Here is a 23,481-nt window from a genome sequence, read left to right on the forward strand (position 1 = left end):
AATGGCCAGTCGAAACACTCTGAAAGAACAGCTAACTGACAGATGAGGAATACATCTAACAGAGAATTTCAGTTTTTTTGGTAGGGGAAACACTATTCGGAAAAAACACCAAAAGAACAAGAATCGCCGGTAGAAGAGAACGTAGAAGAAGGTGAAATTCCTTCGATATCAGGTACTGTAAAACTTAACTCTTATTATGGATTCAATATTTATAATTTTACTGAGATTAATATTGAACCCGCACACCATGCCATATTTTTAAAGGGGTTTAACTTTTTGCCCTCAGGGAGAGCTAAGATCGAACAAATATTATTAGATTTAACATTATTTACACGAAAAATAAACATTTGTGTGGATTTTATGCTGCTTGCTGTTGCTTCATTAAAAGCTTTTTAGTTCTTTATGACCATGAAAGGACACTGGAATTTATTGTTTGTACCTACAGTATATGAAACATCCCCAATGTGTCTTACGTCCTTGCCATCTGTTATAACTCCTCTGAAATTTAAACTATTTTTACATGTACTCCCTTTATTACACTGTAGCTGTGTCCATCTGTCATCCTTTTGACTGCAGTTCCTTTTTATTACGTATATTTGCCATTAAGTGGTCAGGAATACTTCCATAGTTATCAATAATTTTAACTACAATTGTTTTTACATTAACCTACTTGTATACAGATTCAAAGGTGTGTACTAGGCTAATGGCCCTGGGGCCTTTACAAACCTAGCCATAGGATTACCCTGGCATAGTGATACCCGACCTTAGTTCTCAGTGCCTCTGTTGAGTAGAGCCACTGGAGTTACCCCAGGGTGAATGATCAGCGAGGTGCTCTGTTTGACATGTATGGGAAGTCTATTCCATAGCATGGGCAGTCTCTGGGTTATGAGCCTGTCCCTCCAGCATGTTCTGTTAATTGTGGTAATGAGGTTAAGGTGTCTGGAATGTGTGCTGTGGAGGGATTGGGATTTCTTTAGATGTAGCATTTCTAACAGAGCTGGGTCAGACATGGCTTTGTAAGTCAAGCAGAGATTGCCTCTAAGTAGGTGATATGAGACAGAGAACAGTTGGAGTTTTTTTGAGTCTGTCCATATAGGACAAGTGTTTAAGGCCTAGGATCCATTTTGTGAGGTACTTTTGTGGCCTCTCCAGTTGTTTCAGGTGTCTAGTGAGGTACATGCCAAATGGGGCATTGTACTCAATGATTGGCCTAATGAGGGAAGAGTAGAGGGAGACAATGACCTCTTTCTTCCTGGATGCAAAACCCTTAGTAATGAGATGTGCAACATAGAAGGACTTTCTGACTACAGTGGCAATGTGGTGATCAAAAGAGAGGCTGCTGTCAACCTGTGTTCCCAGATCTCTTATAACTCCTTCTGTGTTCAGTGGACTACCATCAATGTGGTAATTCATGGGAACATGTTTTTTCTCAAAGGGGATGATGACACATTTTTTGGTATTGAGCTTAAGGCCATTTGACACCAGTCGCTGGTCTCAGTGAGCCCATTCTGTAGAATGTCAGCATCAGTTGAGGAGTTAATAATAGCTCCAATCTTGCAATCATCTGTGAACTGGACTTCAGAGAAGTAGATACCAAACAGGAGAGGACCCAGGACTGAACCCTGTGGGACTCCACTCATGACTAGTCAGCAGTCTGACTTGGAGTTAGCTACTTTCACACTGCGGGTTATATCTGTGAGCCAGTTTGCAACCCACCTAGTGATATAGGGGTTAATGCCTAGCTTAGTGAGTTTTTCTATGATTCCTGAGTGGGGAATGGTATCAAAAGCCTTGGCTAAATCAAGGTAGGCTGTACGAACTACCTTGCTTTCATCCACAGCTCTGGTGACTGACTCAAAGAAGTCGACCAAGTTGAGCAGGCATGATCTACCCTTCACAAAACCAAACTGTGTAGGATCCAGAGTTTGGAGATTCCCTCTGTCCTTGTTTATTAGGTATATGATGATGCGTTCCATAACTTTACATATCAGACTCGTCAGGCTAATGGGGTGATAGTTCCCAGGGCCTGTAGTCACTCCTCCTTTATGGAGATGGATGACTGTAGCAGTGTGCCATTTGGTAGGGACAAAGCATGAGGTGAGGCTGTGATTGAATAGGGCACACAGGTGAGGTGCCAGTTCACTCTAGTTCATGTAGAACACAGCTGGGGATATTGTCAGGTCCCATAGAAGCTGTATTCTTGGCTGTGGACAGTGCTGTTTTAACCTGTGCAGCAGTAATACTGAGTGCCTGGCAATCTGCTACTATTGTGATTGGTCCTTGAGGGGGTGACGTTGGCAGTGAATCTGTCGACCAGTACACTGGCAATATCTGTTGGCTCAGTATAGGAGGTACCATTGTGCAGTATCTCAGAGCAAATCTGGGTATTGTCGTGGAGATTCTTTACATAACTATAGAAGGCCTTGTGGTTGTCTTTACTATCTGCTGCAATTCTGTTTTCATAGCTAGCTTTAGAGGATTTGATGAGGGATCACAACTTTTTGTTGAGCCTGATAGGGGAGTTTTTCCAGTATTGGGACCACCTTATTCCACATCAGTTTCCTTCTTCTGTTGTAGAGTTTGTTTATGGCAGGGGACCACTGGATTGGCTTCTTTTTTTTGGAGGAGAGTGTCTTGGTTCTATCGGATGTGGTGAGATCCATGCTTTTGTGTACGTGTTCATACATGCATTGGTGTATGATTCGGTGGTCGTGCAACTATTCTCCATTTGCATGGGTGCTGTGAAGTTAGCCACCTCTGTTTTTAGGAGTCCAAAGTTAGCTTTGGAGAAGTTTTTCATGGTGGTTACCTTTGCAGGGGTGGTGGGGGGTGGGAGGGATGTGGATTCCCAAGGTGATAAGTTTGTGGTCGGATCTAACCAGGGAGGAGCTGACTATTGGTGTAGAGCAATGGTCTCCTATGTTAGTAATGACCAGGTCAAGGATGTTGCTACCTCTAGGGGGGTAAGAGCGAGCTGGTCCAGGGCATTGGACTTAATGAACTCCAGGAAATATTGGGCAAGTGTATTGGTACATGAGTAGTTTTCCCAGTTAATGGAGGAGTAGTTGAAGTCGCCTAGTAAGAGAGTGTTAGGTTTGACCCTAATATTCTCCAGGGTGCTTAGGAATGTGGAGTGTGAGTCCTGGGACATGGCTGGGGACCTATAGCAGGCTATGACCTGAATAACTGTTTTACCCAATGTTAGCTACACCTGAAGTATCTCTGATGTGTTATGTTGGGCTACCAGTCTGGCGGTGTGCGCATCCTTTATGAATATGGAAACATCACCGTCTTTGGAGCTTTGGTCCAAGTTCTGGGGCCGAAAGATGTGGAATGCGTTATAGCCTGGTAGTGCAGGGGTGCTTTCTGCTGCCTTGAACCAGGTCTTTGTTACAGCACAAATGTCGATGTTCTCCATTTTAAGGAGTGCTTCGAGTGAGTGCATTTTGAGATTTAGACTTCTAGCGTTGAGTAGCATGACCCTCAGATTGCATTTGTTTGTAGCTGTTATGGGGGTAATTAGGTCTTTGGAACATTGCCTAAAAAAGGCACTATAGGGGTGGCAAGAGCCTTGGCCAGTATCCGGAAGCCCAGGGGTGACAGATCCAGGCCATCTCTGGCAAAGCCTTGAGGTCTGTCAATCATGTCATCCCAGGCAGACAGATACTGGATCCCCATAGAATGACACTCAAAGGCTTCCCTCCAATAGGAAAAGGCTTGGGGGGGGGGGCTCAGACACTTACAAACAGTTTTGGATGCAACATGCCTGTATCTGGTTGTGTTTCTATTATCATTTAACAGTGAATCCAGGGTTTAAACTGTTTATGATAATTTCCTTAGAAAATTTAGTTGTTGACTGCTGTCTACATTTTTCCATTTTGTAAAGTGTGTAGTATTATTTTTTCTCTTGTTTTATTTCCTTGCTTATCTGCAAATTAAGCCAGAACATATACTATTGCTTTGTTTCCTGGGATTCATTTTCCCCTGACTGTTATCCTTCTTGCTTTGAATGCTTCTGGAGTATTCTTATTTATCTGTTTAAGTTCTTTCCTTCTAAGTTCTTTCCTTCTAAGAAGATACAACTTCTTTAATTGTTTCTATGGATTTACCAGAATTGCATACATACTTTGAAGAGTTACCATCTTTCTTCCCTTCTAAAAGTGTCATTAATTCTAATAGTGTGTGTGTTACAATTCAAGCATTTGTCAGGGTTTAAGTCTTGATTTTTAACATATTGACCACAAGTTATGCATTCAGCCAAGAGGTTTTTTTTTTGTATAATGAATTCTTCAGTTAGTACTTACTTAGTTGTTAGTAATGTATAAAACAAGGTGCTAGTGTTCTTTATGATTTTGTAATGATCTGATGAAGCGACCCAGAGGCAATCTCTGCCTAATATACAAAGCTATGTAAAACCCAGAGCTGTTGGACATGCCCCACATAAAGAAATCCCAGTCCCTCCGAGCTACATGCTCTAGGGACCTAAACCTTGTCACCACAATAAACAGAACATGCTGGAGGGATAGATTCCTGTCCCAGAGACTTCCCATACTCTGGAACAAACTACCTATCTATTTCAAACAAAGCTTCTCATTAGCACTCTTCAAGAAAAATCTTGATGATTGGATGGGAGATAAGAAATTCACCCAGGGAATCACTTCTGTGGCTCTGCTTGACAGGGGCACAGGAAAATAATTTTCTTGGGTGGTGAAAGCCAGGGTACCTTTTTGCTAGGCTTATATAGGCCCTAGGGCAAATAGCCTATACCTACCTATGAACCTATGTGGTCGAGAAAGCGCTTATCTAGTTTTAATAAACACTGTGACTGTACTCTAGCCATGTGTTGGTCATCTGCTATTTTGTTTGCTTTCGTTCTTATCTAGTATGTCCATACTGAAAGAATAAAACTCTAAAATAAAATGGTACTAGAGAATTACTCTACTACTAATTTTCTAAAGAAGCCTTTCCTGTAACTAGTCTAGTCCAGGTACAGATTTGCTGTATCCAGGACTCTTTGTAAGTTTCTGAGCCCCCCAAGCCTTTCTGTGTTGGAGGGAAGTCTTCTAGCTTATCAGTGGGAGTGGTAAGCATTAGGTAACCTATCTACCACAAGAGGAGTGGTTCCTGGCCCAGAAATTGTAGCTATTGGCCATTTGGGCAGTTTTTTTTCCATCTCCTTCAATGTTCTGGTTTAAAAGCCGCACTTGCGCTTGTTTCCCACCTTTTCCTGTAATTAGCCTAGTCCAGATACAGTGTTCCTGTTTCCAGGACTGTTCATAAGCATCTGAGCCATGCAAGCCTTTCTGTGTTGGAGGAAAGCCTTCTAGCTTATCAGTGGGAGTGGTAAGCACTAGGTAGCCTGTCTACCATGAGAGGAGAGATTCTTGTCCCAGAAATTGGAGTGCATTGACCATTTGGACAGTTTTTCCATCTCTTTCAAATTTCTGGTTTGAAAGACCACATCTGCGCTTGTTTCCCATCTTTCCTGTAACTAACCTACTGGGTAGCACTAGAAAGCCTTAAACTGATACAAGCCTTCTAGCTTAGAAGAGAGACTTTGGAGTGATTATCAGTTTTCTGTACTTTCTTGCTGTACTTAACTGTTTTCCGCCTAAATGCAGATTTTCCAGCATTTATTGTGATTTAAAAGCTTGTTTTTTTTCACATATTGTACTTATTTGACTGCCTGCACTTTTAAAAAGTTGTTTTTTGTTTAAATAATTTGTTTAACTGTTGTAGGCTACACACTAAAGTGTGATAGCCTTTTCTGATCGTTTGTAGTCGTTTAAAGCTGTTTTAAGTGTACTTTTTACTGTTTTTGCCTTATCGTTTCAAAAAAAAAAACAAAAATACAAAAAAATTCCTTGTTTCCCGCCTTTCTAAGCTAGTATAGTCCAGTTTTCAGGCTAGTGCTGAATTCAGGGTTGTGATGCTAGTTTCTGAGTTGCCCATACCTTACTTGGATAGAAGAAAGATTCTCTGTTCACCTGTGAGAGAGAGGAACTTTGAGCAACTTATCTGTCCCTGGAGGTGTGGTTCCAGCCCAGAAGTTAGTAGTTTATTAGCCATTTTGGGCTAATTTCTCTCTCTTTCATTTCCCTACTGTAAAAACCATGTTTACACGGTTTTGTGCACCGGGCAGTGCTGGTTAGCTATGGTTAAATTATTCCCGGCTCCACTAAGTCTCCTATTCAGTTTTTCCCTTGAAACTAGTCTAACTCTTGACCTAAGCACTCAAAAAGCATCCTACAGTCCAGCACTTGCTCAGACCTAATAGCAAGCACTAATATACCCTGACACTGATTGCCTAGCAAGGCAAGGCTCTTTATTCAGCCCTCACCAACCAAGCGACTAAGCAGTTCACCCTACTATTCAGGCATGACCAAAGGGCAACTTCAGGTGCACACTCCAGTCCATCTGGTGAATCTGGGTATCCTGAGGCAATGTTACAACTGCCTCATGTATACAGAAAACCCTCTCCTCCTACCACAAAACACTAACATATGCGAGAGATGGAATTATACAGCCAAACTGGAAGCTAAGCTGTCTCCACCCAAGATTGGAACAGACAGTCAAGAGGAGAAGGTTAACACTTGCACCACATCTCCAGCTGCACACAGACCTACTAAAACAGCACTGGCAAAAAATACACATAAATACACAAAATCATACTTGGAGGCTCTAAATAAAAACCTGCAAAAGCATCAGAAACCTCCAAAGCTGACATCCAAACAACCTGCACCTCCCGTCACAAACCAGACAACACATAAAACACAAAATCAGTGTGCCGCACCATCACAGCCCTGAAGGCGAAATAACATACCTAACACAATAGTAATAGGTGACTCTATAGTCAGGCACACTGATGTCCCACTCACTAGGCTGGACAAGCAGAAGGTTACTGTTAGCTGCCTGTTGGGAGCCAGAATCCGCCACATAACACAAGCACTCAGGTCAATCCAGAACAAGTACAAATATGACTCTGTCATTGTTCATGTTGGTGTGAATGACCTGAGACCTACCTCCCTGGACTACATGAAAAGAGGCATGGAAGAGCTCTCTGATCATGTAGCCCAGCCTGGTATGACCCCGACCCTGAGTAGCATCCTGCCCTCACCAAGAATGATACCTCAGTATAATGAAAAAAATGATCAATTTCAACAATTGGCTAAGCTTCTGGTGTCATTCAAAGTGGCTCTAGTGTCTGTCAGCCTGGGACGACATGCTCAACAAGCTGCATTGCTTCACAAGAGACGGCTTGCACCTGTCACCCCTAGGCTTTCGAATACTGGCCAAGGCTCTTGCTGCCCCCATAGTGCCTTTTTTAGGCAAGGCTCAAAAATCAAACCCACCTCCGTATACAGCACAATTAACAAAAAACTGAGGGTTATGCTACTCAACGCCAGGAGTTTAAATCTCAAAATGCATGCACTCGAAGTGCTCCTCAGTATGGGGAACGTCGACATCTGTGCAGTAACTGAAACCTGGTTCAAGGCTCCAGAGAGCACCCCAGCACTACCAGGCTACAACTCATACCACACTTTTTGGCCACAGAACATGGACCGAAACACAAAAGGAGGGGGTGTATCCATATTCATCAAGGATACCTACACCTCCAGGTTAGTGGCACAGCATGATACCTGTGAGATCATCCATGTGCAACTAACATCGGGCAAATCTGCAATGCAAATTGTGGCCTGATACAGATCACCCTCCATGACCCAGGACCACCACTCCTCCTTTCTGGAGACACTGGAAAACATGAAGGTCCTACCGAACATCCTGATATTGAGCGATTTCAATTACCCTACCATTCACTGGGAAAACTACTCAAGTACAAACTCCAAGGCCCAGCACTTCCTGAAATTCATCAACTCAAATGCCCTGGATCAGCTGGTAAACTCCCCTACCAGAGGTGAAAACATACTGGACCTGGTCATCAGCAACATGGGAGACAGGTGTTCCACACCGTAGGTCAACCCGTCACTGGTTAGATCAGACCATAAACTAATCACTCTGGATGTCCACCACCACCCCCAACTAAGGAAACCACAGTAAAAAACTTTTCTAAAGCAAACTTCACCTTACTTAAGACAGAGGTGGTAAGTTTCACAGCCCCCACGCTAAAGGATAATGCTGCCCAAGATGCAAAAACCTTTACAAATGCACTCTCTGAGCACCTACAAGGATGCATGGATTGTGCCATCCCTAGCAAAACCAAGACTCAATCCTCTAAGAGAAGGAAACCAGTTTGGTGGACCCGCTATACAATAGAAGGAGGAAACTAGTTCAGAAAAAAAGCAAATCCCAAGAAGGAAAGACATCCCTGATCAGTATCAGTAAGAAACTAAGGTCCCTCTTAAATCATCCAAGGCTAACTTCAAAAGAAAAATAGCCAAGGATTCAAAAGATAACCACAAAGCCTTCTTTAGCTATGTTAAGAATCTAAGTGGCAACTCGCAGATATGCACTGAACTAGTGCAAAATAGCACAAAATATACTGAACCTACTGATATTGCCAACATCCTGGCAGATAGATTCAGTGCAAACTTCACCCCCTCTTACCTAAAAAAGGGCCCACAACAATACCAGAAAAGTGTAGTGTCCCAAAAATCACAGACGCACAGGTGAAAACAGCCCTTTGAAAAGCCAAAAACACAGCATCAATGGGATCAGATGGTGTCCCAGGCTGCGTCTTGCATGAACTACAGAATGAACTAACCCCCCACCTAAACATGCTGTTCCACCTCAGCCTCTCGACAGGCTATGTGCCCATAGAATGGCACACAGCAACGGTTATTCATCTCCACAAAGGAGGGGCCACAACTGACCCTGGTAACTATCTGACTATAAGCCTGACTAGCCTGGTCTGCAAGGCTGTGGAACACATCATCATGGAATTCATTAACAAAAACATTGGGAACCTCCAAACACTTGACAGACATGGGCCAGTGTTCTTGTGAATAAGTCAGAAGTTGCGAAAATAATAGGAAATTACCCGAATGTTACATATAGTAAGGTGAAGAATTTAAAAGAATATTTTGAGACAAGTTATAATAATCAGTCCTATAAGAATTCAAAAATGAGTAAATGTGGTTTTTGTAAGACATGTAAATTTATAAATGATGGTCCCTATGTGGCAGTACAAAGTTATGGTAGGTCTATTAAGTGTCCAGGTTTTTGTAACTGCAACACAAAAATGGTAATATATTTGGCCTCATGTTTATCCTGTCCAGCTTATTATATTGGGAAAACCATTAGGAGGTTAAGGGATCGCATCATGGAACATAATAGAGACATAAAGAATAAAAAATATACCAATTCACTGTATATCCATACCACCAAATGTAAAGATTTTAAAAGATTTATATATTTTGTTATTGACAGGATCCCTTACAATTCAAGTAAAGGAGGTGACGATAACATTCTTTTAGAAGTTAAAGAATGTTTATGGCAGTTAAGATTAAATGCCAACAATACACCTGGCATTAATGAACAAATTTCAATTTTAAGTATTTTGAAGTATAAATCTCATTTTATATGAAGGGGAACTATTTATGAAGTAACAATATTGACATTTGACATGTATTTTATCATTAGCAATAGTTTTAATGTTTTCCATTAGAATACCACCCTGTTTTTACATGTTCATTATAAGTTATATATGTTCTATGACAGAATCTTTTGACAGAATTTTTAGATTTTGACTATTAATATTTATTTCCTTGATTTATGGAGGCGTTGGTTCAATGACTTATTGTGATTGGTTAATTAAGACCAGCTACATTATTTAACTGATGTGTTACGTGAAGCCACTGATACTCTGAAGATACCCTTATTGTGCATGGGTGAAAGAGCTCAGTATCTTTTTATTTTAATCTATGTATGTTGCCTGCTCTGAGTTGTGTTTTTTGTTTTATTGAAAGTTATTAAATAAGTCCGCGTGCTGACAGAATCGCCTTGTTTGTTTTACTAGTTCATTGTTTTTTACATTCGTTGACTTGACTGACCCAGTTCGGCTTTGTTAAGGGCGGATTATGCCTACTAAGGGCAGATTATGCCTACTAAACCTGGTTGACCTGGTGGTTCACATAGCCTACCTTGACCTCGCCAAGGCTTTCGACACCATTCCCCACTCGGGTATTACAGAACAACTCACCAGCCTGAACATAAACCCCTACGTTATGAGATGGGTTGCCAACTGGCTTAGAGACAGAACTCACAGGGTAAGAATAGCAGGCTCCAGGTCCAACTCTAAACCAGTCACAAGTGGTGACCCACAAGGTTCAGTCCTGGGACCCTACTGTTCAGCATATACTTCTCAGAAGTACAGGCAAACACAGGACTATGGCTAACCAAGTTCGCCGATGACTGCAAACTGGGAGCCATAATTGACTCTCTGGCTGACATGGACATTCTCCAAAAGGGCCTTACTGAGATGGACACCTGGTGTCAAAGTCATGGCCTCAAGCTAAATGCCAAAAAATGCATAGTCATCCCGTTTGGGAAAAACAAAACACCCACGAATTACCACATAGGTGGCAGCCCCCTTAATACAGAAGAGGTAATAAGAGATCTGGGGACCCAGGTAGATAGTAATCTCTCCTTTGACAATCATATTGCCAAAGTAGTTAGGAAATCCTTCTATGTGGCCCATCTAATTACTAAAGGGTCTGCATCTAAAAATAAAGAGGTTATAGTGCCCCTCTACTAGTCACTCATTAGACCCATCATAGAGTACAATGCCCCATTTGGGATGTACCTTACAAGACACTTCCAACAGCTGGAAAGACCACAAAAGTACCTCACCAAGAGGATTACTTGCCTCAAACATATGTCCTATGCAGCCCGACTGAAAAAACTCCGGCTGTACTCAGTGGCATATCGCTTACTCAGAGGTGATCTCTGCCTGACTTACAAAGCCATGTCCAACTCAGAATGGATGGACATGGTCCACACTAACACTCTTCAAGAGAAACCTTGACGAGTGGATGGGTAACAGAAAATACACCCCTGGGATCACTTCATTGGCTCTGCTTGACAGAGGATCAGTTAATTAATCAATGAGGTGGCGAAAGCTGACACACTCTTGCTAGGCTTATAAATGCCCTCGGGCAGATAGGCTAGTACCTACCTATGAACCTATGAGCAAGCATAGTCTACATTCCCTTCCTAAAATAATCTTGTGTCTGGCTATCAGAAAAGTCCATAGCTTCCTAGTAAAGTAGTAATAAACATTCAGGCTTCAAGAAAAAAAAAAACAACATGTGCAGAAATATGTTCCAGAACCAATTGCTTAAACAGGGTATTTTATGAAACTATAGAGCACCCTTAAACTTGATGCAGTTAATAAAATATTGTGGCTTTGACATTAAATATGATCTACTATACCAGTCTTGAAAGATAGTTGTGTTGCCCTCTCTAGGACATTATTACAACAAAAGCATGCCCATTTATAATTTAAAATTGTACACAGGTAAATGTACAAAGCTAGTTCCTTAAGTAAAATATTTGTTTTTCTGAGCAACTCCCTTGCCCCCTACATGATGTATTTACATTAGGGACCATCTTCTAAGTAAAGCATTTGTCTAACTAAGTAACCTGCTAGCCCTCACCATTATGTGTTTACAAGAAAAATCACACTTTAATTACAAATACTGTAGCTGTCAAGAAGTGCATTCTGCTGGTAATCCTATGAGCTGCTTAAGTAAGATATTTACTAGATGTAATATCACCCCCCCCTCCATTCTTCTTCTATATATAAATGCAGCTTGTCAGGCTGGGTTCCTATCACAACATCGAAAAGTGTAAATATCAAATGGCCTAAAGGCTGAAAATGCCAGACCTTGATATGCCTTTTGTGAGATTGCAGTACAGTGAAGATCGGAATATTGGACCTTTCCTCACTGTAGTGTGATCTCGGAGTTGGTGTATATATTTAGTGGTGGGTATGGGGTGCTGCGTGTTCAAGGTCTAGCATTTTCGGCCTTTAGGTCATTTGATATTTCATTTGTTCGATGTTGGGATATAGACCCTGTCTGGCTAAGTATTCTCCTAGTCCTGTCCATGATGTATTTGCAATATAAACACACTTTTAAACAAAATCTTATAATGCTGATTCTGTAGCAAACTAAAAGTTCATTCTGCTCATTAAACCTTCAGATGTAAGTACACAATTATGAGTTACTGATCTGCCGTCCATTATCATATGATATCACACAAAAACATGCAATGTGAGTGCACAATTATGAGTTACTGATCTGCCGTCCATTGTCATATGATATCACACAAAAACATGCAATGTAAGTGCACAATTATGAGTTACTGATCTGCCATCCATTGTCATATGATATCACACAAAAACATGCAATGTAAGTGCACAATTATGAGTTACTGATCTGCCGTCCATTGTCATATGATATCACACAAAAACATGCAATGTAAGTGCACAATTATGAGTTACTGATCTGCCATCCATTGTCATATGATATCACACAAAAACATGCAATGTAAGTGCACAATTATGAGTTACTGATCTGCCATCCATTGTCATATGATATCACACAAAAACATGCAATGTAAGTGCACAATTATGAGTTACTGATGTGCCATCCATTGTCATATGATATCACACAAAAACATGCAATGTAAGTGCACAATTATGAGTTACTGATCTGCCGTCCATTGTCATATGATATCACACAAAAACATGCAATGTAAGTGCACAATTATGAGTTACTGATCTGCCATCCATTGTCATATGATATCACACAAAAACATGCAATGTGAGTGCACAATTATGAGTTACTGATCTGCCATCCATTGTCATATGATATCACACAAAAACATGCAATGTAAGTGCACAATTATGAGTTACTGATCTGCCATCCATTGTCATATGATATCACACAAAAACATGCAATGTAAGTGCACAATTATGAGTTACTGATCTGCCATCCATTGTCATATGATATCACACAAAAACATGCAATGTAAGTGCACAATTATGAGTTACTGATCTGCCGTCCATTGTCATATGATATCACACAAAAACATGCAATGTAAGTGCACAATTATGAGTTACTGATCTGCCATCCATTGTCATATGATATCACACAAAACATGCAATGTAAGTGCACAATTATGAGTTACTGATCTGTCCATTGTCATATGATATCACACAAAACATGCAATGTAAGTGCACAATTATGAGTTACTGATCTGCCATCCATTGTCATATGATATCACACAAAACCATGCAATGTAACTGCACAATTATGAGTTACTGCTCTGCCATCGATTGTCATATGATATCACACAAAACATGCAATGTAAGTGCACAATTATGAGTTACTGATCTGCCCATTGTCATATGATATCACACAAAAACATGCAATGTAAGTGCACAATTATGAGTTACTGATCTGCCATCCATTGTCATATGATATCACACAAAAACATGCAATGTAAGTGCACAATTATGAGTTACTGATCTGCCATCCATTGTCATATGATATCACACAAAAACATGCAATGTGAGTGCACAATTATGAGTTACTGATCTGCCATCCATTGTCATATGATATCACACAAAAACATGCAATGTGAGACTTTGCATCTTGACACACAATGTGATGTAACTGCTTACTCTCTCCTCTCCACTCATGAGGTCAGGCTTTTAGGCAGCCTTTTAGGATTCTGATAGGATCCCATGCCTATCAATCTCTGGACCACAAATAAGAAAATGCAAAAGAATTCTTGAAGTCTTTAAAATGATGAAGGTGATACCCTAAATTAAAAAAATCTCTCTCTCTCTCTCTCTCTCTCTATATATATATATATATATATATATATATATATATATATATATATATATATATATATTGCTGCTACTGAATCCTTAAAAGGAAAGGAGGGAGGTTAGGCAAAAATAAGTAGTCCTTTTTACTTAAAAAAATAGCAGCTATCACATCTACTTGAGAAGACAGGTTTTTAAGCAACCCTTTGGTGTTATGAAAAATTCCTAAGATGATTTGCCACTGGATCACCTGGAAGAAAACACAGATGGGTTATTTGTGTCTTTAAAAAGATGACATAAAGCTCCTAAATTCAAAAAACAAAAAATACAAAATATCGCTGCTCTGGATCCTTCATAGGAAGGGAGATTAGGCAAAAATAAAATAAGGCGACAAGCAGTCCCTTCCACTTTGAAAACAGTAGATGTTGATAATGAAGGGCTGGAAGTAAAGAATACTTAGGGTGTCATGATTATTTATGCGTTTGAAAAATGTGTATGTCCCTTAACCAGCAGCATTATCATCAGAGATGTTTTCATCAGTGCTTTACTGTATCCTTTATTTGCAGTCCCAAAACAATTTCTGTTGCAAACTATTATTGCACTACTAAGAGTTTAGAATGACAGTAGTACTGTCTGAAGGCTGTTTAGTTATTTGTATCTAATGTGCACCTGGTTCCTGTATTGTAAAAGATTGGCATTAGTAATGAGTTATGTTTGCAGTGGACTGTGTAGTTCAGTGGGTCTTTTCCATGCCCCCCCCTACAAATTGTAATTGATTAACCCAGCCATTCCCTTGCACATTAATAGCAAATCATATAATGTTGTCCTTCACGCAGCTATCAAGATCTTTGGTGCTGTGACCTAAACCTTATAGTCCAGCAGCTAGCATGCATGAATGCCCTATGCCTTCCTCTGTGGATGCACACATTCTCAGACATACCTCATGAAGGCTATCACATGAGCATGTATTAGGTGACCTAAGCATGTGTGTGTCCCTGGCCCATAAGCTGCATACCTTGCATATATTTTCCAGTAGGTGCCAACACTGCAATGCGACAGATCAATTCCCACCCCTTAAGACTGTTGAGCCATCTTTGGTTACTGTTATCTTCATCTGCCTCACCCCTCTGCTTTCCAGCAACTAATCAGTCTCTGGTCAATTAGGTCATAGTCAGTGCTGAAGCCAGGCATTCAGTAACTTTTTAGTGCCACTTAATTCAAGGGATTTTTTTTAATTTTTAATCACATCAAATTAAGCACCAGTATGAAAATTGCTGCATTACATCTGAAGACACATTCCAACTTGAAACAACTATTTCAACACCATTTTGTTATGTAGATGCCAAGAAACATAACAATTTAGTTTATATATAAATGTTACTTTAGCCCTTAAAAGTCACGCATGCATTTCCAACCATGAATATTCCTGGAGATAAAAGTGATAGAGCACAATGAATTTACATTATTTTTTTTGCTAATGACACATAAAAATGTTAATCTGGATTGCCTGAGCTTTTATTAGTCTTCACATTGTTAAAATGTTTCTGTATTTTCTCCTTAAATGATCTAGAAGTCTGTCCCATACTGACAAACAAGAAAATGCCTACCGTAAAACCACCATCCATTCAACAATACACTTTTTGTTGTTGATAAGGCATGAAACTGCATATATTATATTTTAACAAATAAATGCCATCAAGCAAAATTAAATTAGCCATTGCTCAAAGGCCTTCTTTTCATTTCAAAATCTATAAGGAAAAATTATCTTTCACGCTTAATCACTTTGTAGACGTAAGTCCTAGGAAGCAAGATATACACGTATTAAGATACAACACATTTTTTAAGGGAAAACGCTCCAAAATGAAGGCATGACTACTGGCACACACTTAAGAACTGCACCAATAATGATTTCCTATTAACCACAGCAATAGGTAAGCCCGGCATCAGGGAGTTGTGGCATGAGGCATAGATCTTTCAGGAACTGGGACTTGGGGAAGCTTATGCAAGTAACATTTATAACATTCCCACATATCCCTGTTATTTAGAATACAGTTTCCATTTAGACCCCATATTTGCATCGCATTTAGCTTAAGGTCAGGATTCATGAATACCTACACATTGCCTTAAGGCCATTTGCATGATTAGCAGTAATGAGTGCACTGTTTGTGATTCAACAAAGAGCAGAACGTGTTGTGCCAGGTTCCAAAACAAGAGTAAGTGTGTTAATATTCTAATGAATGAACAAACAGCTGAAGCTCATGGCAGTCAGCAAATACTCGTTCAGGATCATATAAAACTATTTATTTATTGGCATTTGTTTAGTGGGATGGTCCACTGGGCCAATGGGAGCCCATTTTCAGTGGAGGCTTGGGGAAAAAATCTCCATAAGACATAGAACAAATAGCAGTATTAACAATATCTAAGATATAAAAGAAAAATAAATACAAAGGCACACATTAGCAATGCATTCTTAGGATTGCAACAATTTAAAATAAGAGTGCAAAGGGTATAATATGTAAGAATATACATTAAAGTTATATAAAGAGGGTTAACTGATAGAGGAATCTGAGATGTGAGTATATACAAGAGGAAGATGTCAGTCAGGCTATGAAGGGGGAGGTTTAATACAGGTAGAGATCCAGTTAGTAGACAGGGGTTCCCGCAAAGAAGTTTTAAAAAAACATGACTCTGAGTGTCACGAATTACTAAGTAGTGCCTACACATTGTGCTCACTTTAGCTGTATATCCCAAGACATGCTGGAGCATAGCCATAATGAAACTTTACAAGTGTTAGGGGTTAATGCAATCATTAAAAATCTGTACTTGCAGCAGACTCTAATACACTGTACTGCTGCCAGATCTTGGCCTATAAGTTATAGGGTGTTCAGAGCATGTTTTACCGACAAGAACTTCATCAGATAGAAACATGCTGGACAGAGATACAACAGACCAAACAATGAACATCTGCCATCTTCACATGAGGCCCCATGTGAATTGTAGAGAACTCATGTCAGTGGAAACCACGATATGTGACTTTTCTGAGACACACAGTGGACACAGTGGGGGTATCACAGTCCTTGTGAGGGATCATTGGTACATAGTTTGCAATGATGAAGATCTAGGTAGATACTTTCCTAGATGTGTGACCTTTGTCTATAGAAGACATAGTAATATAAAATAAATTTTGAGTTTTGGGAATAGTTAATAGCTTAAAAAGTTAGATCAAATGGGTATTTTTGCATGTGGACACTGTAGTCCAAAAGTTAAAAATCTCAAAGGGATGAAAATAAATGGGAGAAAGTTTATTTCTAATGGTAAGTTTAGGTGTAAGTCCAATGGGGGTGCTATATATTATAGGGTGTATGTGTCAGTATCCTATTTGATATGTAGGTCAGACAAAATAGAGAGTAAAACTTCGAATTCTGGAACATTTAATTGATATTAGGAATAAAAATATGAAAAGTCCAGTGGCAGAACATTTTGTAAGGAAACATCAGGGGCTAGATTCTAGGTTCTTTTTCAATGTATTGGCACAATCTTTTCTTCCCCGGGGAGGTGATATTTTTAAATAAATTAAGGGAATTAGAAATAAAAATGATTTTGAACTACAGGACTTATGCCCTAGGGATTCAAATCAGGAAGTTAATTTATGCATTTGAGTGTAACTTATTTGAAATGTATTTAAAATAAATATATTAAGTAAATATTTTAATTTATTAAACATTTAAGTAATGACTATTTTAATTGTTTCAATTGTTTAATCACACAACTGACTTGTTTTCCTGCATAAAAACAATCAAGAAATGCATGATGTCATATCCTGAGAAGGCAAATAGCCAAGGGACCAGATGTGGTAATACAGTTTAAGTGCATGAGGAGCGACCTGTGGATTTATTTATTTACCTTTTTTGATTGTGTAGTTTAACACACAACTCTGACTTCACATTCATATGTTGATGTGACATATCTTAACATATTTATGTGGCAATATGGATGGAATGTGATATATTAATATCACATAGCATTTTTGATAATTTATGATATTTTCTATGAAGTTTCTCCCCCAACTTATTTCCATCTCTCACTTTTTTCCTAATGACATTCGGAATATAATTTCTGCTGCAACACTAATGGCCATGGGCACAGGGAGCTAGACCAGCCACTGTGGCTCAAGCCACCATTCCTCTGTGTGTGGTTGTGGCAGCATCACCACAGGCTGAACATGGCACCCAGCACATCTGGGTCATAACCTGGCAGTGTTTCCTCAACAACTCCAATTGAGTCAGGTAGCCCTCTGCCCCAGGTTCTGCTGCACTGATAGCCCTCGGAAGTACCACCAGTGAAGGGGGTGATTATATCAGTTGTCAGGAGCTGACAGGTCCGGTGAAGGAGATAATGGAGAGAGGTCCACATTGACAGGATAGAAAAACCCATGTATCAAATACCAAAACTGATACCTCTTGGAGCACTGTCCAATGTGATGATCAACCTATCCCCAGCTGTGGTGTCCCCAACCTTTTGTGTCCCACGCCATCCCTATCTGTCTTGTATGCCCTATATATCTCCACCTGCTATCGAAAATACCCTTCTTACCTAAACCTCTTATTCCTAATCACCTTCTCCAACATTCCTCTTTTTCAAAAACATAAACAAATAAATTAAAATTGCACCTGTGCCACAAAAAAATATATATGCCTGATCTATAACTCTCCACTTCTTGTATGTATGGTATGCACAGCTGATTTCGTCCAATTGGCCACGCCACATTATCAAGGTGTTTTCACAAATCCATGATATGTGTACTATCCAGTTCCCCAAATTGTTTGTTGCAGTGCACAGTTCGCTTGTGCAAAGCTGGATAACTATGGTGCTCTAACACTTCCATCTTGCACATTCTTTTGTCTTCCCCATGTATCCTACACTCTGCTAGCTCCCATTTTCACAACTGACTTATCAACCTCTTTTCACACCTTCAGTCTGGTCAAAAACAGACTGTCACACCACACATAGCCAGAAATGACCTATAAAACTATTCCTCAATTTTTGTTCTCAGCATTTGTGCAACACTTGAAATTGCACAACAATGTTAACAAATGCTTTGCATCCTATGGCAAGAAGTGCCGTTTTTACCTTAGGCCACAGAAATACAGTTCTCTTTACATAACTGTGCTTTGCCCCACTGCATGACAGAAAGCAAGAATGAAAGCTGTGTGTGAAGACAGTTCTTATATGTTTAACAGGCTGCAGGATTTAATGTACACCACAAAGGATATTTAAAATCTCATTATTGTAATGGATTCTATGCACACATACTCCATTACTTCATACATTTCTCATTGTCTGAGCCTTACAAAATAAGGCTTGCTTTGTGGTATGATCAGGTAGTCCTCTGGTCTAAGGAATGTTAAAGTGGATTGTTCAACTCCTGAGAGACTTGCTTGGCTGCAAACATCTGCATTAGAAGCTGACGTTAAGTGAAACTTGCAGTAGTGCATTTAATATTTTGTTAAGTACAAACTTGCAGTTTTAAAAGTGCTGTATTTTCTTTTTATCTGTTTCCTGATTATGTGTTTCTGAACAGTGTGCTCTGTGTCTGTTTGCTATAGAGGGGGTGGTGTTATCACTTCTTTGTTATCTGATATTTAATAGCCTAGAGGAATTCCTCTGTACTTTAAGTGCTAGCAACAAAGTTTGAGAAATCATTTTCTGCTCAACTCCTGACAGACTTGCTTGGCTGCAAACATCTGCATTAGAAGCTGAAGCTAAGTGAAACTTGCAGTAGTGCATTTAATATTTGTTAAGTACAAACTTGCAGTTTTAAAAGTACTGTATTTTCTTTTTATCTGTTTCCTGATTGTGTGTTTCTGAACAGTGTGCGCTGTGTCTGTTTGCTATAGAGGGGGTGGTGTTATTACTTCTTTGTTATCTGATATTTAATAGCCTAGAGGGATTCCTCTGTACATTAAGTGCTAGCCACAAAGTATGAGAAATCATTTTCTGCTCAACTCCTGAGAGACTTGCTTGGCTGCAAACATCTGCATTAGAAGCTGAAGCTAAGTGAAACTTGCAGTAGTGCATTTAATATTTTGTTAAGTACAAACTTGCAGTTTTAAAGGTACTGTATTTTTTTCTGTTTCCTAATTGTGTGTTTTTGAACAGTGTGCTCTGTGTCTGTTTGCTATAGAGGGGTTGGTGTTATCACTTCTTTGTTATCTGATATTTAATAGCCTAGAGGGATTCCTCTGTACTTTAAGTGCTAGCCACAAAGTTTGAGAAATCATTTTCTGCTCAACTCCTGAGAGGCTTGCTTGGCTGCAAACATCTGCATTAGAAGCTGAAGCTAAGTGAAACTTGCAGTAGTGCATTTAATATTCTGTTAAGTACAAACTTGCAGTTTTAAAAGTACTGTATTTTCTTTTTTTCTGTTTCCTAATTGTGTGTTTCTGAACAGTGTGCTCTGTGTCTCTCTGCAGTTAGTTTCCCACCCTCCCTTCCTGTTCTTGTGTTGGTATTAGGGTTGCTGGCTCTAGAATTGCCCGCCCCTCCTGTAAGTCTGTATTAGAACATTCCTCCTGGGTCCATCTCATTTGCTCACTTAGCCAAGTACAGTGAGATCATATTCTGAGTCTAGTGTTCACTCTACTTAATACAGAGAGTTGATTTGAGAAGGCCCAAAAAAATTAATTTGCTTTTACTGTATTTGTCTTTCCTCCTACTTTATTTTTCTTTTCTTAAAAGTATTCAATTTTATTTATACTGCTGCATTTATTACTGCTTGGTAGTAGCCTGATTAAATTGTAACTGTTATTCTAAGTCTTTTGGTTTAAGCACTTGGGCTTCATACAGGCTTAAGAAGGTTTGTGGTCTGCACTGTTGTAGCAGGACAGGTAGCTTACATACTTCTAAGCTGGGAATTGCTGATTGAAGGCCCAGTGTTTGCTATTCTAAAAGTGTATTAGTTCTGGCTTATGCACTTGGGCTTCAGGCCAGTTATTCTACATTAAGAAGGTTTGTGGTCTGCACTCTTGTGGAAGGAAAAGCTGGATTCTACCTTTCTGAGCTGGGAATATCTGGTCACAGGCTTATTGCGCCTGCTTATTTGAACTGTTTCTTTCTGAAAGTGGTGCGGCTTGTTGCTGTAGCATAGACCAGATTCAGGCCTGCTGAATCTAGCTTTGTTTGTATAACTTGAGCACTTATCAAGGCCATCTTTTTTGGAGAAGGCTCCCCTGCACCCTAGTAAGCAGGGGTGTGCAGTTAGAACTTTTCTGATTGAAGACTGCTGGAACAGGGCTCAGTTTTGAGCTTTTTTTCTGGTTAATTTGGTAACTTGTTTAAATCGGTTTGTTCGTATTCTATATTTCTATATATATATATATATATATATATATATATATATATATATATATAAATTGTACTTTATTCATCTGCTTTTACTGTATTTGTGTTTCTTCTTACTTTATTACTAGTGGCATTGACTACAACTCTGATCTGCAATATATAACAATGCGTATCCTTTTCTGTGCATTTAAAGTGTTTTTTGAGTGTATCTGCTTTATTTTCTAAAAAAAAAAAAAATTATATATATATATATATATATATATATATATATATATATACTTGTTTCCCACCTTTCTAAGCTAGTATAGTCCAGTTTTCAGGTTAGTGCTGATTTCAGGGCTGTGTTACAAATCTCTGTGTTTGCCCATACCTTACTTGGATAGAAGGAAGTTCTCTGTTCACCTGTGAGAGAGGGGAGCTTTGAGCAGCCTGTCTGTCCCTGGAGGAGTGGTTTCAGCCCAGAAATTAGTAGTTTATTGGCCATTTTTGGCTAATTTCTATCTCTTTCATTTCCCTGCTATAAATACCATATTTGCCTGGTTTTGCATGCCGGGCAGCACCAGTTAGCTAGGGTAAAACTATTCCCGGCTGCACAAAGTCTCCTCTTCAATTTTTCCCTTGGAACTAGACAAACTTTCAACTTAAGCACTCAAGCCACTCATTTCTCAGCCTGGCACTTACTCAAAACTTATAGCAAGCACTTATAAACCATAGGACTAGGCCCTCCTGTACTGCACAGAAGGAAAGGCTCTCTATTTGACCTTACCAGCCATCCAGTAAAACAGTTCACTGTACCTATCCAGGCATGTCCAAAGGGCAGTTTCAGGTGTGCTCTCCAGTCCAACTGGTGAATCTGGGCATATTGAGGCAATGTTACAACTGCCTCATGTATACAGACAACCCCCTCCTCCTACCACCAAACACTAATACATGCGAGAGATGCAGTTATACAGCCAAACTGGAGGCTAAGCTCTCTCAACCCAAGACTGGATCAAGCAGTCAAGAGGAGAAGGGAAATACTTGAATCACACCACCAGACACATAAACCCATTAAAGCAGCACTGGAAAAAACCACACATAAATACATGAAAACATACTCGAAGGCTCTAAATAAAAATCTACAAAACCAACAGAGACCTCCAAAGCAAACATCCAAGCAACCTCCACCCCCCAACACAAACCATGAAACACATACTTCACAAAACCAGTGTGCCATGCAATCACAGCCCTTAAGGCAAAATAACATACCCGACATACTAGTAATAGGTGACTCTATAGTCAGGCACACTGATGTCCCACTCACTAGGCTGAATAAGGAGAAGGTTACTGTTAGCTGCCTATTGGGTGCCAGGATCCACCACATAACACAAGCACTCAGGTCACTACAGAATAAGTACAAATATGATTCTGTCATTGTCCATGTTGTTGTGAATGACCTGAGCCATACCTCTCTGGACTTCATGAAAAGAGACATGGAAGAGCTCTCTGATCACGTAGCCCAGGCCAGTATGACCCTGACCCTGAGTAGCATCCTGCCCTCACCAAGAATGATACCACGGTATAAAGAAAAAATTCTCAATTTCAGCATATTGGCTAAGTTTCTGGTGTCATTCAAAGGGGATCCAGTGTCTGTCTGCCTGGGATGACATGCTCGACAAGCCACGCTGCTTCGCTAGAGATGGCTTGCACCTGTCACCCTTAGGCTTTCAAATACTGGCCAAGGCTCTTGCCACCCCCATAGTGCCTTTTTTAGGCAAGGCTCAAAAGACAAACCTACCACCGTAAATAGCACAAGTAACAAAAAACTGAGGGTAGTGCTATTCAATGCCAGAAGTCTGAACCTCAAAATGCATGCATTCGAGGCACTCCTCAGTATGGAGAAAATCGATATATGTGCAGTAACAGAAACCTGATTTAAGGCTCCAGAGAGCATCCCAGCACTATCAGGCTACAGCTCCTACCATACATTTCAGCCACAGAACCCAAACCGAAATACAAAAGGGGGGGGCGTATACATATTCATCAAGGATACCCACACCTCCAGGTTAGTGGCACAACACGATGCTTCATCCACGTGCAACTAACAATGGGCAAAACTGCAATTCAAATTGTAGCTTGCTACGGATCACCCATCATGTCCCAGGACCCCATTCCACATTTTTGGAAACACTAGGAAACATAAAGATCCTACCAAACACCCTAATATTGGGTGATTTCAATTATCCAAACATTTACTGGGAGAACTACTCAAGTACTAACTACCTTGCCCAACATTTCCTAGAATTTATACACTCAAACACCCTGGTTCAACTGGTCATCACTCCCACCAGAGGTGACAACAT

Source organism: Protopterus annectens, chromosome 10.part0 (genome assembly GCF_019279795.1).
Source record: "Protopterus annectens isolate FY-2018-M chromosome 10.part0, PAN1.0, whole genome shotgun sequence".
In the NCBI taxonomy this organism is placed as follows: domain Eukaryota; kingdom Metazoa; phylum Chordata; order Ceratodontiformes; family Protopteridae; genus Protopterus; species Protopterus annectens.